Source organism: Elaeis guineensis, chromosome 6, assembly GCF_000442705.2.
Source record: "Elaeis guineensis isolate ETL-2024a chromosome 6, EG11, whole genome shotgun sequence".
NCBI classification, from domain to species: domain Eukaryota; kingdom Viridiplantae; phylum Streptophyta; class Magnoliopsida; order Arecales; family Arecaceae; genus Elaeis; species Elaeis guineensis.
In genome coordinates, this window is record NC_025998.2 from 88,409,064 (window position 1) to 88,428,858 (window position 19,795).

Genomic DNA, 19,795 nt, shown 5'->3' on the forward strand with positions numbered 1-19,795 from the left:
GCACTGGGTTAAATGTCAATCGTATTGATCATTTAACCCTAGAACGATTCTTAATCATTGATCAACCATCCGATCAGATCATGAACTCTAATGTGTGTGACCTCATAGGTCTGAACCTAAGCCGGTAGCACAGGAATAAATTCTTGTACCAATCGAAGTGACCATCTAGCAATGGTACCCGACGACCGGATAGGTCGAATGTGTAGAACAACATCCTTAGAACCCATGCGGATATAGTTTTCATATACTTCATCCCCTTGACCAAAATGATCATAGGACACCCCAGAGTTCAACTGTCAACTCTGATCAGGTTGTCCACATTGTATTTTAAAATATCAAATCCATCTGATGGATTATCCTGGCCAAGGTTTTGCTAAATTGAAATACAGCGACTCATTCTTCTCCAACTCTTGGAGTGGTCAATCCCATCTCGATCACACTCTAACTTTGCAAGTACTTGACTGTGCCCAGAAGCCTTCCGTCCCTGAATTAGAAATTTAGTTAGTCCAGTACCAAAGCACAGTGAGTTGCTTGCAAGTCACTGAGGTGATCTCAAGTCTAAGGGACACTTATATCTATATCCCATCAGAGACATTCTCGACAGCAGAATGCTCTGGAGTTGGTCACGTTCAATGACGATGTACCCTTACATCTCACCTGTATGTCATACTAGTATCTCCACACTCCTTGGTTAAGAGGACAACCAACCCATATGGCCCACAGCGACCTATGCTTGATAGAAGCTGTCGTCCTTATTAACAGCTTATCATTTGGTCGTGAACAGTTTTAAGAACTAATCGATAAATCCTCTCTTTATCGAACTTAAATAGTCCTAAGAACTTCATCATAACAACGGAGTTCATTATAAGATGAAAGCTTATGATGAAAATGCCAAATATATTTTATTTATTAACAAATCAATTATAATACTTGGTTGCTCAACCGTCAACAGCTTGACGATTGGCTTTTTGGGACACATTTTCCAACAACTCCCACTTGTCCTAAAGCCACTCGGCACAGTATCTAATATCCATCTTTGACTTGTGGTTGTCGAACTCCTTTATTGCCAGGGCTTTAGTGAAGGGGTCGGCTAGGTTCTCTTTTTCGTCGATCTTCTGAAGGTCGACGTCGTCTCGATCCATGATCTCTCGGACCAGGTGGAAACGGCGCAAGATGTGCTTCATCCGTTGATGTGCTTTGGGTTCCTTCACCTGAGCTATGGCACCAGTACTGTCGCAGTAGAGCAGGACTGGACCATCGAGGGAGGGTGCTACTCCGAGCTCGTTGATGAATTTTCTCAGCCACACAGCTTTCTTCACGGCATCCGATGCTGCGATGTACTCTGCTTCACAAACAGAGTCTGCCACAGTATGCTGCTTGAAACTCTTCCAGCGGATGGCTCCACCATTCAGAGTAAAGATATAACCCGACACGCTCCTGCTGTCATCATGGTCAGATTGGAAGCTGGAGTCTGTGAACCCCACAAGTTTCAGATCTGACTCGTCATAAACCAACCATTGGTCCTTAGTATTTCTCAAATACTTAAGGATGGCTTTAACCACTTTCCAGTGATTTTCTCTAGGATCAGATTGGTATCTACTCACTACTCCTAGTGAGTATGCCACATCTGGTCTTGTACATGTCATGGCGTACATGATAGATCCCACAGCTGAAGCATATGGGACTCTACTTATACGCTCTCTCTCTTCAGGAGTTGTCGGACAATCCTTCTTAGAGAGAGAAATTCCATGGCCTATCGGTAGATAGCCCTTCTTGGAATTCTCCATGCTGAACCTCTTCAGCACAGTATCTTTGTACATGGACTGGGATAACCCAAGCATCTTTTTAGATCTATCCCTATAGATCTTCATCTTTAGGATGTAGGATGCTTCACCCAAGTCCTTCATGGAGAACTGTGATGACAACCAAACTTGTATTCCCTGTAGTGCGGGGATGTCATTCCCGATTAAGAGAATGTCATCCACGTACCAGACAAAAAATATCACAACTGGACCATTTGCCCATTTATAGATGCAGGGCTCTTCTCCTTTCCTAATGAAGCCATACGTTTTAATCACCTTATCAAAACACATGTTCCAACTCTGAGAAGCTTGCTTCAATCCATAAATGGATCTCTAAAGCTTGCATACCTTGGACTCATCTGTGGATGTAAACCCCTCAGGTTGTATCATATACATCTCTTCGGTCAACTCTCCATTCAGGAAAGCTATCTTTACATCCATCTGTCAGATCTCATAATCCAGATGGGCAGCTATTGCAAGCATTATCCGAATGGATTTGAGCATTGCCACAGGGGAAAACATCTCATCATAGTCAATACCATAACGTTGACGATACCCCTTGGCGACCAGACGGGCTTTATAGGTCTCCACCTTTTCGTCTGCACCCCTCTTCCTTTTGAAGACCCATTTACACCCAATGAGTTTAACCCCTTCAGGTGGGTCAACCAATGTCCATACATTGTTGACCTTCATGGACTCCATTTCGGATTTCATGGCTTCAAACCATTTCTCGAAATTAGATCTCTGCATTGCATCCATATAGGTGATCGGATCCTCATTATTCTCATCAAGTTCGATGGGATCACCATCCCAGACCAAGAAACCATAGTATCTGTCCGACTGACGCGGTACTCTACTGGATCGCCTTAATGGTGCAGGTATATTGGGCTCCAGATCTGATCTAATCATATCCGACTCAGGTTCAGCTATTGGTGTCGGTCCTTCTACCTATTGAACTTCATCATGTTCAACCTTAGAGGCAACGGTTCCTTCACCAAGGAACTCTTTTTCTAAAAAGATTGCCTTAAGGCTGACGAACACTTTTTGTTCATCAGCATGATAGAAAAAATATCCTTTTGTCTCTTTGGGGTACCCTATGAATGAGCATTTGTCAGACCTAGGTCCAAGTTTGTCTGTGACTAATCGTTTGACATAGGCCGGGCACCCCCAGACCCTAAGGTGTGAAAGTGCTGGCTTACGTCCCGTCCATATCTCATATGGAGTCTTAATTATAAACTTACTTGGAGCCCTATTTTATAGATAACAGGCCGATTCAAGTGCATATCCCCGAAGTATATCGGCAAGCTAGCAAAACCCATCATGGATCGGACCATGTCTAACAGAGTCCGATTCCTCCTTTCAAACACACTATTATGCTGTGGTGTTCCTGGAGGAGTCCATTGGGAGAGAATCCCATTCTCTCTTAGATATGTGAGAAACTCACTAGAAAAGTATTCTTCTCCTCGATCAGATCGAAGAGTTTTAATACTCTTCCCAGTTTATTTTTCTACTTCACTTCGGAATCGTTTGAACATTTCAAATGAATCCAACTTATGTTTCATCAGATAGACATATCCATATCGAGATAGGTCATCCATGAAAGTTATGAAGTAAAAATATCCACCTCTAGCACTGGTGCTTATGGGCCTGCATACATCAGTATGTACTAGGCCCAAGAGCTTAGTAGCTCTCTCACCTTTTCAAGTAAAAGGTGACTTGGTCATTTTACCAAGAAGACAGAACTCACAGGTTAGAAGTGATTCACAATCACTGACTTCAAGGATCCCCTCTTGAGTCAATCTATTTATTCTGTTCTTATTTATATGACCTAGCCTACAGTGCCATAAGTAGATATCTGACACACTATCTAATCTAGGGTGCTTGCCAATAGAATAGACTCTTATCAGGCTTGATCTTTTTGGTCTGGCTCTGCACAGATGTCCTAGCCTGAACTTGCACCTTCTTGACTTTCTTCTTCTTGTTCTTCTTCCCTTTCTCAAAAGGTCGAGAACTAGAAGACGAACCTCCCACTAAGTTCACCGACTCTTTGTAAAATTGGTGATCCTTCTCAAAGTTCTGAAGCAACCCCAGTAACCTGTGGTAGTTCTCTTCAGGCTTTGTCATTCTATAATGAGTGAGGAATGGGAGATAAGACTTGGACAGCGAGTTCAGTATTGCATCTTTCCCAAGCTGCTCATGCAAGGGAAAGCCAAGCTTGCTCAATCGTTCCATCAGCTCGATCATGTACAATACATGATCAGTGATAGAGGCACCAACCCGCATTTTGGCGTTGAAGATGGCACAACTAGTCATGTGCCTCTCTACGTCATCGAGTGTGCCAAAGGCATCCTTCAACATTTGAAGCATGTCCTTTGGCTGAGCCGTCTCGAATCTGCGACTGAACTCATCGCTCATGGTAGCCAGCATGATACAGCGCACCGTGGTCCGGTCACTGAGCCACTTCTGGTAAGTGTCTCTGACTGTTCCATGTGCATTGGTAGCTGGCTCCTTAGGTGCAGGATCCATTATCACATATAGGATCCATTAATGCTCCAGGACTATCTTCAACTTTCGGTACCAGCTACCGAAGTTGGATCCCACCAACTTTCATTGTCCAATAATGATCGGAGCGATAGGGAAGTGGCCATATTTGCACAAAGGAGAACCATAACCTAATTAGTAATTGATTCATTAAACCTAAAGATTTGGACTTTAATCAAAAGGTTTCTCCCACTATTTTATTCGAATTGGTAGCCTCTACCTCCAACTCGAGGAATTACCCTAATTCCTTAGCGGGTACTAGAATCCACTTAGACTGCACACAAGCCCAACTTTGGTTGGTCAACCCATGTACATCTAAGGGTAGGTTCATAACCAATTATTTCTCTAAATAATTTTTAGTAATTTTAATTTTGCCCCAGAAACCTAATCAGTAGGCTTTGGCCTCCACTGTAAGGATCCGGTTAGGTCCAACCATTAACATGATCATACTTGGTGTATCTAACCAACGAATGATTAAGCCCAACATTGGTTGGCTCACCTAACCACCATTAGAGAGACACTTCCAAGTCGTCATATGATGAGTGATAATTCCATTAGTCAACAAGCACCAGGCCTTTGGGTCTGCAATGATTATTGAGTTAATGGACTCATTATCAAACACCTTAATAGGAGGCTATGACTCAGTTATCTCCATAACTTTGTCATTTTAAGGACCTAATAATTTTAGAAGATTTAAATAATTTAGAGGATGAGGTCAGATGAACCAGCTTATCATGATCCTCCCACTGGCTTCACCAAGTCAGCTTAAGGGAGACCATTAAAAGGGCTGGTCTAGGAGCACCTAAATCAGTCACACTGATTTACCTAGCTGACATGGGTCAGCTCGAATAGTCAAGTGATCCGATCAAAACATAATTTCACCAAGAGGCCAGGTAAGTTCGATCAGTGGGAGGGTCTGCCAAAGCTTGCCTTAGACACCATCAGAAATGGCCAGGTAAGCGGGCTCCCAATTAAAAACCATCGGTCTGGTTTACCTTAGACACCAACTGGTTTAATTAGTTTCGATTAGATCAACCTTACAGTTTGTGCTAGACTGCTTAGCCAAGAATCAAGTCCATTTGGTTCTCGTTAAAGACATGGACTTGACCAACTACAACTATTGTAATTGATCTAGAGAATCCTTGACCTAATCTAAGACAACAATTGATTAGATTTAGTCAATTCTCTAATTAAGTCCATCTTTAATCTAACCATAGGTCTAACCCAATTAATGGACCTAATTCCCACTAACCCATTAACCCAATGTGTTATGATTTGTGTCATTAGGTTCTTCAATTCACAATCCTAGAACCTAATCAAACAACTTCTTAATTCTTAATTAAGTTTTGGGTTGAGGGTTGGGTTTGGCTTTTCAAAAAATTATTTTCATATATGTAAAATAATTTTACAATATGATTCTATCAACCATATTGCATGTTTGATTCATAATCAAGATACAAGTGAAATAAACATGAAACTACTTTAGATCTAATCTAAACAGGTTCAAGTAATTGAAACAATTTCAACTTTAAATAATTTCTTTGCACAAAAATCATTAACAAAGAGATTTTATTTCAGATTTAAATATCTTTTAAATCTAATAAATTATAAATTTAATCTAGATCATATCTAACAAATTTATGATTAAAGATAGATCTACACAAACTAGGACAACCTTTGCACTGTAAGGGGTAAACCTTACAGCAGGACAACCTTGCAGTTTGTGATTGATCTAAAATTTTAATTTCAGATTTAATAATCAGATTATAAATTAGATCTAATCTAAGAAATAATCTAAGCATGTATAAATAATCATGTAATAAAGAACCTTGCTTTGATACCAATTGTAGGAACCATATCTAGGGTTTCAGGGTTAGATCTTGAAACTTTTTCAAAATCATACAGCGGAAGACTAAAATAAATCAAAATTTATTTTCTAAAATCATAAAATATCTAGATTTAAGATCCTATTACATGATTATTACATAAAATTAAATCAAAAATTAAAATATATAAATATAGCATGAACTACATGTTGATCATATCAACATGTTTCTATGCTACATCTAATGTATGTATTAAACAATAGATCAGATCTATTACCTTGCAAGTTAGACATTCTAACCTTGTTGATCTGGGCTTGAGGATGATGTTGTAAGCCGCACACGCGTTCGGTCTCTAGGAGTCATCCACACGAGCCCACGAATCTCGATCAGAAGTCCTGCTTCAGGAAATCAGCACAGTATGCTAGTACTGCGCTGATCCTTCTTTGATGGTTGATCAGGTGCCTCCTTTTTCTTGATTTGGACTCTTCCAAAGATGGAAAGTAGAAGGAGGAGTTTTAGATCTGAGATGCTCTCAGGAAACTCAAGATGGAGGGAGAAAAGATATGAAAACAAAAACCCTAGAAGAAGACCCTCTTCTTCTTCACGTTTTTCTCTCTAGACACCCAAACTTGCATCTTTTATATCTCCATGACCCAAAATTATTTTATTCTAATTTTTGGATGTCACAAAAGAATCTCAAATCTCTGACTTCTCCAAAAATTTTATGAAGAAACTCATCTTATATAGAGAGATATGATAGAGTCCTTGTCTAGGTCAAACACCTAGTCAAGGCTTATCCAAACATGGCAAGTTAAGGGACGCCCAACTCTTGAGCACCTCCTTCATATTTTCATACATGGATCAACAAAAAAGGGTGCACAATATATACCCTAAAATCTACAAAAATTCCAAAAAAAAATTTGATAAATTCGGTGCAAAATTGAAAGAGTTTTGGATTTCTAAAACTCTATCTCATAGAATTCGAAATCCAAACTTATTCCTTTTAGATTTGATCCAAACCACCTTCCATGCAAGAAAGAAGAGAGGAGACCTTTTGTGAACGTGGGAGAGATCTGGGAGAGGGCTTTTGTCGCACAAAATAAGTGGAGATTGGCATTGAATAAGAGAGAGGGCATGGAGAAGGCTTATGTGGCGCAAGGTGGAATCCTAGTCTTACTAGGATTCTGTCTTATGACTTGTTTTAATTTGGTTTCCCAAACCAAATCAAATCAAAATTAGATCAACCCAATTAAAATAAGTCTTAACCCAATTAAAAATCTAATTTAATCAGATTAAATTAGATTTAAATCTGATTTAATTTTCTAATCAAATTAGAAATTAGATTGACCCAAGTCTTAGTTGAACTAGGACTAGTTTTTCCTTGCACTTGGCTTATCCAATAAACCAATTGGACTTGATCCAATCAAGCCCAAACTAAATCTAATTAAATCATATTTAATTAAACTTAATCTCAACCAATTGGCTTAATCAAATTAAGCCAATCAGCAATCGAATTGCTAATAGATCCTCCTGCAACACTTGCACTGGGTTAAATGTCAATCGTATTGATCATTTAACCCTAGAACGATTCTTAATCGTTGATCAACCATTCGATCGGATCATGAACTCTAATATGTGTGACCTCATAGGTCCGAACCTAAATCGGTAGCACAGGAATAAATTTCTGTACCAATCAAAGTGACCATCTAGCAATGGTACCCGACGACCGGATAGGTCGAATGTGTAGAACAACATCCTTAGAACCCATGCGGATATAGTTTTCATATAATTCATCCCCTTGACCAAAATGATCATAGGACACCCCAGAGTTCAACTGTCAACTCTGATCAGGTTGTCCACATTGTATTTCAAAATATCAAATTCATTTGATGGATTACCCTGGCCAAGGTTTTGCTAAATTGAAATACAGCGACTCATTCTTCTCCAACTCTTGGAGTGGTCAATCCCATCTCGATCACACTGACTTCGCAAGTACTTGACTGTGCCCAGAAGCCTTCCATCTCTGAATTAGAAATTCAGTTAGTCCAGTACCAAAGCACAGTGAGTTGCTTGCAAGTCACTGAGGCAATCTCAAGTCTAAGGGACACTTATATCTATATCCCATCAGAGACATTCTCGACAGCAGAATGCTCTGGAGTTGGTCACGTTCAATGATGATGTACCCTTACATCTCACCTGTATGCCATACCAGTGTCTCCACACTCCTTGGTTAAGAGGACAACCAACCCATATGGCCCACAGCGACCTATGCTTGATAGAAGCTGTCGTCCTTATTAACAGCTTATCATTTGGTCGTAAACAGTTTTAAGGACTAATCGATAAATCCTCTCTTTATCGAACTTAAATAGTCCTAAGGACTTCATCATAACAACGGAGTTCATTAGAAGATGAAAGCTTATGATGAAAATGCCAAATATATTTTATTTATTAACAAATCAATTACAATACTTGATTGCTCAACCGTCAACAGCTTGACGATTGGCTTTTTGGGACACATTTCCCAACAGCTGTTAAGAAAGAAAGAACTGAAAGAAGAAGTTGAAAACTTAAAGCAATCCTCGATGATGGCTGGAACCGAGAGTTCAAAGTCTGAAGAAGCCAGACTTCCTAAGAGCTTCTTTACCTTTTATCCCATATATTCTTTTTCTTTTCTTGTCATTTTTCTTTTTTGTCCTTCAAAGACTTTGTAGTGTACACTTTACTAATGAAATGAAAAAGAATTTTCTTATTACCTTATCCATTAAGTTATCGATTACCGAACTTCTTTTGTCTTTTGTCTTGTTCGATGTCGATGTTGTTTGAAGGTTCCTGATCGTCGCCGTGTTGATTCGCCCTTAAGGACTGGAGATTTTTGACAAGGGTTTTCTTCCTCGTTGAGATGAGGTCCCTTGAGTCTTGGCCTTCAAAGGCTTTATAATGCACACTTTATTAATGAAATAAAAAAGAATTTTTCTTATTACCTCATCTATTCTTGCTTTGAGTTGTTGTTTACTGAGCTTCTTTTGTCTTTTGTTTTGTTTGATGTCGACATTGTTTAAAGGTTTCTGATCGTCGTCGTGTCGATTTGCCCCTTTTGCTCATGACTGAAGGTCTTTTCGAGGCCACTCGAGTTTGATGCTTCCTTTCGGTGCTCGAGCTTGGGGGCCCGAACTTCTCATTACCTTGAGGAAGTCAATTTTCTCCTGCCGGTGTTGGGTTCCCTCTTGGAGACTGAGAGTTTTTGACAAGAGTCTCCTTCCTCGTTGAGATGAGGTTCCTTGTATCTTTGATGTAGTTTGATTTTTACTTATCACTGGTGTGGCTCATCACTTTCCCTTTTTCTCTCTCCTTTCTTTTTTTTTGTGTTCGAGTGAGAGTTTTTCCTCTGCTCTTAACGGGGTCGTAGGAGTGTAGAGGAGCCATTGAGGAGGCTTTCCTCCTCATCCGATCTTGATCGATCGGGTCTTCATTTGTGTCAGGATGAGGTTCTCCTCCTGTTCCTAATAGGGCTGTGGGGGCACATAAGAGCCGTTGCAAGGGCCTCTCCCCCCATCCAGTCTCTAAATAATCGGCCTTCTACTTTGCTCATGTTAGGATGAGGTTCTCCTCCTGTTCCTAACATGGCTGTGGGGGCACATAAGGGCCGTTGCAAGGGCCTCTCCCCCCATCCGATCTTTAAGTAACCGAGCCTTCGACTTTGCTCATGTTAGGACGAGGTTCTCTTCCTATTCCTAACATGGCTGTGGGGGCATATAAGGGCCATTGCAAGGGCCTCTCCCTCCATTCGATCTTTAAATAATCGGGCCTTCGACTTTGCTCATGTTAGGATGAGGTTCTCCTCCTGTTCCTAACATGGATGTGGGGGCACATAAGGGCCGTTGCAAGGGCCTCTCCCCTGATTCGGTCTGTAAATAATCGGACCTTCGACTTTGCTTATGTTAGGACGAGGTTCTCCTCCTGTTCCTAACATGCTTAGTTTCGATTGTCGGAAAGAACTACTCCCTGTCGTTACGAGCTCATGCCAAAAGAAAAGATATGCAAATTTGAAAGAAATTTTTATTTAAGGCAGAGTTATTGGTAATACATTCGTAGATTTTTCGAATCTCATAGTCGTGGAAGGTCTGCTCCCCATCGGAGTCCTCCAGAGATGGAGTTGATGATCCCAATTGGAGGCCGATCTTCAGGCTGCTCCTCCCTCCTTGGCAGCTCCGGTTGTGGTAGGGCCCTCGACCGATCTTCCCTACCTTTAGGTCGGTATCGAATGAATCTGTCGAGCCGACCTCATCTGATGAGCTCCTCGATCTCATCTTGGAGCTGAATGCACTCCTCCATGTCGTGATCGTGGTCATGATGATAGAAGTAGAACTTGTTAGTGTTGCACTTCCCAGGGTGTGTACGCATCCTTTCTGACCTTGGCAGCTGCTCCCTGACCTCCATCAGCACATGGATTTTTGATGCATTGAGAGGGGCATAGCTGTGGAATCTTCCTGGGGGAGAGCCCCACCGAACTCTGCGGTCCGAACTTCTCTGCCTACGAGCCTGGGGAGGAGTCTAGGCATGCTTGTGTCCAGAGGAAGTTCGAGAATATGGCTGAGTTTCACTCGGCCCTTTTTTAGCTGCGGGCTTGCTAGAGTCTCCCGCCTGTCACTCCTTCGCGGCCTCCTCGTCCTTCAGCTTGAAGGCTTCCTCTACTCGGGTATATCCTTCAGCCCGAGCCAGCAAATCAGCGAAGTCCCTGGGATACTTCTTTTCCAGGGAGAACAGAAGATCGTTCTTTTGAAGACCGCTCTTCAGGGCGGCCATTGCAACCGATTGGTCCAAGTTCCAGACCTCCAATGCGGCGGTGTTAAAATGGTTGATGTAAGCTCGGATGGATTCTCCCTCCTTTTGCTTGATGTTAATGAGGGACTCCAAACCTCTCTGGGGACGTCGGCTGCTGACGAAATGAGCAACGAACTAGTGGCTCATCTGATCAAAGGAGAAGATAGTACCCGACTTTAGTGCCGAGTATCAATTTTTTGCTGCTCCCTTCAAGGTAGATGGGAAAGCTCGGCACAGGATGGCGTCTGGCATGCCATGGAGCAGCATCATTGTTCGAAAGGCCTCTAGGTGGTCAACCAGATTTGAGGTCCCGTCATAGCTCTCAAATTGGGGGAGCTTGAAGTTCGGTGGGATTGGTTCCTGCATAATCATCTGAGAGAAAGGAGGGTCAGTGCAGATGTCCTCACCATAAGCAGTGGGAGCATGGCAGAGCTCTTCGATCCATCGGTTCATCTCCTAAAATCTTTGATCCAGAAGATCCTCTCGACTGTGAGTCTCGAGGGTCTTCTATTGGAATGAAGGTAGGGACTCTCCCGGGGTGGAATCATGATCGGACAGAGAGCTCTCTGCCTTCTGCTTCTTCTTTTCGGGGAAGACAGGGCAACTGGCCCAAGTGGCCCGTCCGATCGTCAGATTCTAAAACTCCGACAATGTTCTTTCCAGTCGCACTGTTGTTTGCGGCTGCTGCGGCTGCTGCATGGTCTGCACTACTTCGGTGAGGCCCCTGACCTGCTGAACCAGCAAGTCGAACTGCTCCATGCCGACTACCATTGCTGGAGGAGGAGGAGCCTGAGAAACTGGAGATGAGGCTGGAGCTTGCGGGGCTCACTGAGATCTAGCCACGGAGGTCGTGGATCACCTGGTGGATGCCTTTCGGGGAGGCATCAGGTGGAGATCTGGTAGAAGAAGGAGAAGAAGATGTCGGAGAAGATGATCGGAGATAGTCCCGTTGAGCACTCTTTTAAGAACAAGGGTACTGCAAAGACACACCCCTTCCTCTAGCGTCAATTCTGTTAGTGCAGAATTTTGCTGACACCGGAGAAGCTGGAGTTGAGGGGATCGTGTCCGCCGTTGGGGCCTGCAAGGAAAGTCTAAACCAGAGTTGGGGGTGCTCCGGCAAGACCCTCCGACGCTCAAGTCAGTACTCTGCCTCAACAGAAATGGAGCACTCGAATGAGATTTTAGCAGAGTTTCGAGATAGAGTTTAGAGCTTAGAGAAGAACGTATCTAGAGGTCCCTTTTTATAGACGGAGAGCGTAATTGATTGACAGCGACGTCTGTAACCACTTGATAGTGGGCTATTCAGGGCCACGTGGAGTTTGTTACGGAGAGTAGTGGTGTCAGGGGGCCATTCAGGGCCACGTGGAGTTTGTTATGGAGAGTGGAGTGGTGTCCATTGTCGTGACTTATCAGAGAGTGGTGGAGCCATGTGGAATCTATTACAGAGAGTGGAGTAGGGTAGTGGCCATTGTCGTGACTTGCCAGAGAGTTCGAATCTGATGGCTGAAGCTTGGCTGGGATGTCTGATGGAGCGAAATGGCTCTCTATCTCATCAATCCAGGAGAAGCTCGATGTTTTTGAGGTTGCTGATGGATCTACTGTTGTCGGATGCCTTGGGCGCTGATGCTACAGGTGAGAGTCATCTGCTGTAGAAGCTCGGATGGAGACTTTCTGTTGGTGAAGTTCGATAGAAATTTGATTGCCAGAGAAGTCCGTCTGGAATTTGTCTGATGTAGAAGCTTGTCTGAGTGCTGTCCACCAGAGAGGTCCGATTGCACGAGGGATCCGACAGAAGGTCGGCTGATAGTAGAATTCGAAAGGCATTGTGAAAGTTCGTCCGTTGGAGGAGATCAGATGGATCTATGGAAGGATGGCTGGCACTGTTGAAGGTTGATGGTCGGAGAGGTGTGGAACGCACCAAAGATAGTCGGTCGCTGTAGAAGTCCGACGGCTGGAGCACGTTCGTTGTAGAAGTTCATCCAGAATCCAACCGCTGTAGAAGTTCGAACGGAGTCCAGTTCCTATAGGAGTCCGGAAGGAGGCCGCATACCGTAGAAGCTCGGATGGAGACCGATTGTTGTAGAAGTTCAGAGTAGACCACTTACTGTAGAAGTCCCACTGTCGGAGAAGCTCGATCCTTGACGAAGTCCGAAAGAGGTTCGGAGTAGAGATCTGGCTGCTGGAGCCCATCCATTGTAAAAGTTCGTCTGGAATCCATCCGTTATGGAAGTTCGGACGGAGTCCGGTTCTTGTAAAAGTTCAAATGGAGACTTCTTATTGTAGAGGCTCGACTGAAGTCTGCCTGCAATAGAAGTTCAGAAGGAATTCACTTACAGTAGAAGCTCGGATGGAATTCACTTACAGTAGAGGTCCGGAGTAGACCGCTTGTAGTAGAAGTTCGGAGTAGACCACCTGTGGTAGAAGCTCGGAGCAGACTGCTTGCGGTAGAAGCTCGGAGTAGAGACCCAGCTGGTGGAGCCTGTCCCATTGTAGAAGTTCGTCTGTGATCCATCCACTACAGGAATTCGACTGGAATCTGGTTCTTGTAAGAGCTCGGATGAAATCTGGAGGGTGGTCGACCACCGTAGAAACTTGGATGGAGTCTGGTTACAGTAGAAAGTCGGCTGATAATAAAGCCCGGAGAGCATTTGAAGCAGTCCGGTAGATGAATGGGGGAGCTCATTATCGGAGAGATCCGGATGGCATTATGAGAGCTCGGACAGCCGGGGCAGTTCAGAAAGACATTGCACAAGGTCAGAAGTCGGAAGAGCCCATGGAGGGTCGGCCTTTCACGAACTTCGACTGGAGGGTATTTTATACCCAACACCCATTTATAGATGCAGGGCTCTTCTCCATTCTTAACAAAGCCATACGTTTTGATCACCTTATCAAAATGCATGTTCCAACTCTAAAAAGCTTGCTTCAATCCATAAATAGATCTCTGAAGCTTGCACACCTTGGACTCATCTGTGGATGTAAACTCCACAGGTTATATCATATACATCTCTTCGGTCAGCTCTCCATTCAGGAAGACTGTCTTTACATCCATCTGCCATATCTTATAATCCAGATGGGCAGCTATTGCAAGCATTATCCGAATGGATTTGAGCATTGCCACAGGGAAGAACGTCTCATCATAGTCAATATCATAACGTTGACGATACCCCTTGGCAACCAGATGAACTTTATAGGTCTCCACCTTTTCGTCTGCGCCCCTCTTCCTTTTGAAGACCCATTTACACCCAATGGGTTTAACCCCTTCAAGTGGGTCAACCAATGTCCATACATCGTTGACCTTCATGGACTCCATTTTGAATTTCATGGCTTGAAGCCATTTCTCGAAATTAGGTCTCTGCATTGCATCCATATAGGTGATCGGATCTTCATCATTCTCATCGAGTTCGATGGGATCACCATCCTGGACCAAGAAACCGTAGTATCTGTCCAACTGACGTGGTACTCTATTAGATCATCTTAATGATGCAGGTATATTGGGCTCCAAATCTAATCTAATCAAATCTGACTCAAGTTCAGCTATTGGTGTCGATCCTTCTACCTGTTGAACTTTATCAAGTTCAACCTTTGAGGCAACGATTCCTTCACTAAGGAACTCCTTTTCTAAAAAGGTTGCCTTAAGACTGACGAACACCTTTTGTTCATCAGCATGGCAGAAAAAATATCTTTTGATCTCTTTGGGGTACCCAATGAATGTGCATTTGTCAAACCTAGGTCCGAGTTTATCTATAACTAATCGTTTGACATAGGTCGGGCACCTCCAGACCCTAAGTTGTGAAAGTGCTAGCTTACGTTCTGTCCATATCTCATATGGGGTCTTAATTACAGACTTACTTGGAACCCTATTTAATAGATAACAGGCCGATTTGAGTACATATTTCCAGAAGGATATCGGCAAGCTGGCAAAACCCATCATGGATCGGACCATGTCTAACAGAGTCCGATTTCTCCTTTCAGACACACCATTATGCTGTGATGTTCCTGGAGGAGTCCACTGGGAGAGAATCCCATTCTCTTTTAAATATGTGAGAAACTCATCAGAAAGATATTCTTCTCCTCAATCAGATCGAAGAGTTTTAATACTCTTCCCAGTTTATTTTTCTACTTCACTTCGGAATCATTTGAACATTTCAAATGAATCTGACTTATGTTTCATCAGATAGACATATTCATATCTAGATTGATCATCCGTGAAAGTGATGAAGTAAAAATATCCATCTCTAGAACTTGTGCTTATGTGCCCACATACATCAGTATGTATTAGGCCCAAAAGCTCAGTAGCTCTCTCACCATTTCCAATAAAAGGTGACTTGATCATTTTATCAAGAAGACAGGACTCACAGGTTGGAAGTGATTCACAATCATTGACTTTGAGAATTCCCTCTTGAGTCAACCTGTTTATCCTGTTCTTGTTTATATGACCTCGTCTACAGTGCTATAAGTAGATATCTGATACACTATCTAATCTAGGGTGCTTGTCAATAGAATAGACTACGTTAACAGGTTGTGATAGCATATACGCACCATTGTTCAAATGTCCACAAAATATAGTAACACCATTCATAATGATATTACAAACTTATTTTTTTTATTAAAATTTCATAATCATTTTTGGCCAGAAGGCCTATAGAAATAACATTTAAAAAGAAACTAGGACAGAAATGATAATTATTAAGAACAACAGTATGGGACTCAAATACAAGTTTCAAGATTTCTAATACTAGATCTGAAACTGGTCTTCTATCTCTAATATTCAGGAACCTCTCTCCTTGCTCGAATCTCCTACTGACCTGCAGCCCCTGCAACGAATTATAAATATGGTAAAGGCTACCAGAATCCAATACCCAGTCAATTATATCACAAATAGAAAAATTGCAAGGAGTTATCATATAAATACCTTGTCCAGCAACAGCTTGCTTCTTTCTCTGCCTATTCAGATCCAAGGAGGCAATGTACTGAGGACAGTTCCTCTTCTAGTGCCTCCGTTTCTTGCAAAAGAAGCATTCAGCTTGACTCTTATCGGGCTTGATCTTTCTGGTCTGGCCCTGCACAGATGTTCTAGCCTGAACTTGCACCTTCTTTACTTTCTTCTTCTTGTTCTTCTTCCCTTTCTTAAAGGGTCGAGAACCAGAAGACGAACCTCTCACTAAGTTCACCGACTCCTTGTGGAGTTGGTAATCCTTCTCAAAGTTTTGAAGCAACCCCAATAACCTGTGGTAGTTTACTTTAAGCTTTGACATTCTATAATGAGTGAGGAATGAGAGATAAGACTTGGGCAGCGAGTTCAGTATTGCATCTTTTCCAAGCTGCTCATGCAAGGGAAAGCCGAGGTTGCTCAAATACTCCACCAGCTAGATCATGTACAATACATGATCAGTGACAGAGGAACCATCCCGTATTTTAGCGTTGAAGATGGCACAAGTAGTCTTGTGCCTCTTCATGTCATCGGGTGTGCCAAAGGCATCCTCCAACACTTGAAGCATGTCCTTTGGCTGAGCCATCTCAAATATGTAACTGAACTCATTGCTGATGGCAGCCAGCATGATGCAGCGCATCGTGGTCCGATCACCGAGTTACTTTTGGTAAGTGTCTCTGACTGTTCCACATGTATTGACAGCTGGCTCCTCAGGTGCAGGATTCATTATCACATATAGGATCCATTCATGCTTCAAGACTATCTTCAACTTTCGATACCAGCTATCGAAGTTGGATCCCACCAACTTATCATTGTCCAACAATGATCGGAATGATAGGGAAGTGGCTATATCTGTACAAAAGAAAATCATAACCTCATTAGTAATTGATTCATTAAACCTAAAGATTTGGACTTTAATCAAAAGATTTCTTCCACTATTTTATTCGAATTGGTAGCCTCTACCTCCAATTCGAAGAATTACCCTAATTTCTTAGTGGGTATTAGAATCCACTTAGACTGCACACAAGTCTAACTTTGGTTGGCCAACCCATGTACATCTAAAGGTAGGTTTATAACCAATTATTTCTCTAAATAATTTTTAGTAATTTAATTTTGCCCTAGTCCCTAATTAGTAGGCTTTGGCCTTCACTGAAAAGGTCTAGTTAGGTCCAACCATTAACATGACCATACTTGATCCATCTAGCCAATGAATGATTAGGTCCAACTTTGGTTGGCTAACCTAACCACTATTTAGAAAGATACAGTTAAGAAATCATATTATGAATGATAATTCCATCAGCCGATAAGCACCAGGCCTTTGGGCGTCCAATGATTATCCAACTGATGGACCCATTATCATCCACTTAATGGGAGGCTATGATCTAGTTATCATCATAACTATTTCATTTTAAGGATCTAATAATTTTAGAAGATTTAATTGATTTAGAGGAGGAGGTCAGATGAACTAGCTTATCATGATCCTCCCACTGGCTTCACCAAGTCAGCTTAAGAGAGACCATTAAAAGGGCTGGTCTAGGACCACCTAAATCAGTCACACTGATTTACCTAGCTGACATGGGTCAGCTCAAATAGTCAAGTGATCCGATCAAAATATAATTTCACCAAGAGGCCAGATAAGTTCGATCAGTGGGAGGGTCTGTCAAAGCTTACCTTAGACACCATCAAAAATGACCAAATAAGTGGGCTCCCAATTAAAAACCACCAGTCTGGTTTACCTTAGATACCAACTGATTTAATTAGTTTCGATTAGATCAACCTAACAGTTCGTGCTAGACCGCTTAGCCAAGAATCAAGTCCATTTGGTTCTCGTTAAAGACATGGACTTGACTAACTACAACTATTATAATTGATCTAGAGAATCCTTGACCTAATCTAAGACAATAATTGATTAGATTTAGTCAATTCTCTAATTAAATCCATCTTTAATCTAACCTTAGGTCTAACCTAATTAATGGACATAATTTCTACTAACCCATTAACCCAATGTGTTATGGTTTGTGTCTTAGGTTCTTCAATTCATAATCCTAGAACCTTATCAAACAACTTCTTAATTCTCAATTAAGTTTTGGGTTGAGGGTTGGGGTTCGGCTTTTTGAAAATAATTTTCATATTTGTAAAATATTTTTATAATATGGTTCTACCAACCAAGTTGCATGTTTGATTCATAATCAAAATGCAAGTGAAAAAGCATGAAACTACTTTAGATCTAATCTAAACAGGTTCATGTAATTGAAATAATTTCAACTTTAAACTGCATAAATTTTCTAGACAAATATATGATGGTTCTTTACGTAAAAATTATTAACAAAAAGATTTTATTTTAGATTTAAATATCTTTTAAATCTAATAAATCATAAATTTAATCTAGATCACATCTAATAAATTTATGATTAAAGATAGATCTACACGAACTAAGATAATCTTTGCACTGTAAGAGGTAAACCTTATAGCAGGACAACCTATAGTTCGTGATTGATCTAAAAATTTTAATTTCAGATTTAACAATCAGATTATAAATTAGATCTAATCTAAGAAATAATCTAAGCCTGTATAAATAATCATATAATAAACAATCTAGGCTCTGATACCAATTGAAGAAACCAGATCTAGGGTTTCAGGGTTAGATCTTGAAACTTTTTCAAGATCAGACAATGAAAGACTAAAATAAATTAAAATTTATCTTATAAAATTAGAAAATTTCTAGATCTAAGATTCTATTACATGATTATTATATGATATTAAATTAAAAATTAAAATATAAAGAGCAAAAACTACATGTTGATCATATCAACATGTTTCTATACTACATCTAATGTATGTAAAATATAATAGATCAGATCTATTACCTTGCAAGTTAGAATTCTAACTTTGTTGATTCGAGCTTGAGGATGATGTTGAAAGCCACACATGCATCCAGCCTCTAGGAGTCATCCACACGAGCCCACGAATCACGATCAGAAGTCCTAGTCCAAAAAATCAGCACAGTATGCTAGTACTATGCTGATCCTTCTTCGATGGTCGATCAGATACCTCCTTCTTCTTGATTAAGACTCTTTCAAAGATGAAAAGTAAGAGAAAGAGTTTTAGATCTGAGACACTCTTAGAAAACTCAAGATGGAGGAAGGAAAGAGGTGAACACAGCAACCCTAGAAGAAGATCCTCTTCTTCTTCTCTTTTCTCTCACCTAGACACCTAGTTTTGTGTCTATTGTATCTCCATGTCTCAATCTTTTTTCTCTCTAATTTTTGTATGCCCCAAAGGTCTCTCTTTTCTCTATTTTTCATGAAAATTTTATGAAGAAATTTATTTTAAATAGAGAGATATGATAGAATCTTTGTCTAAGTCAAATACCTAGTCAAGGATTATCCAAACATGGTTCTTTCTTTTTGTATGTGGACCACCAGCAAAGGGCACATATTATGTACCATAAAAGTCACAAAAATCTTAAAATAAATTTGGGTAAAATCAATACCATAAGGAAAGAGTTTTGGTTTCTTAAAACTCTATCTCATAGAATTTGAAATCCAAACTAATTCCTACTTTGACTTGATCCACAACCACTTTTCATGTAAGAAAGAAAGAGAAAAAAATTTTGGGCATGTGTGAAGACTTGAGAGAGAAGTTTTATCACACAAAATAAGAGACAGTGGGTGTGGGATAAGAGAGAGTGGGCGTGGGGACTAAATTGGTGCAAGGTGGAATCCTAGTCTTACTAGGATTCAATCTGTGTCTTGTTCCAATCTGGTTTCTCAAACCAAATCAAACCAAAATTAAATCAACCCAATTAAAATAGATTTTAACTTAATTAAAAACTTAATTTAATTAGATTAAATTAGATTTAAATTAGATTTAAT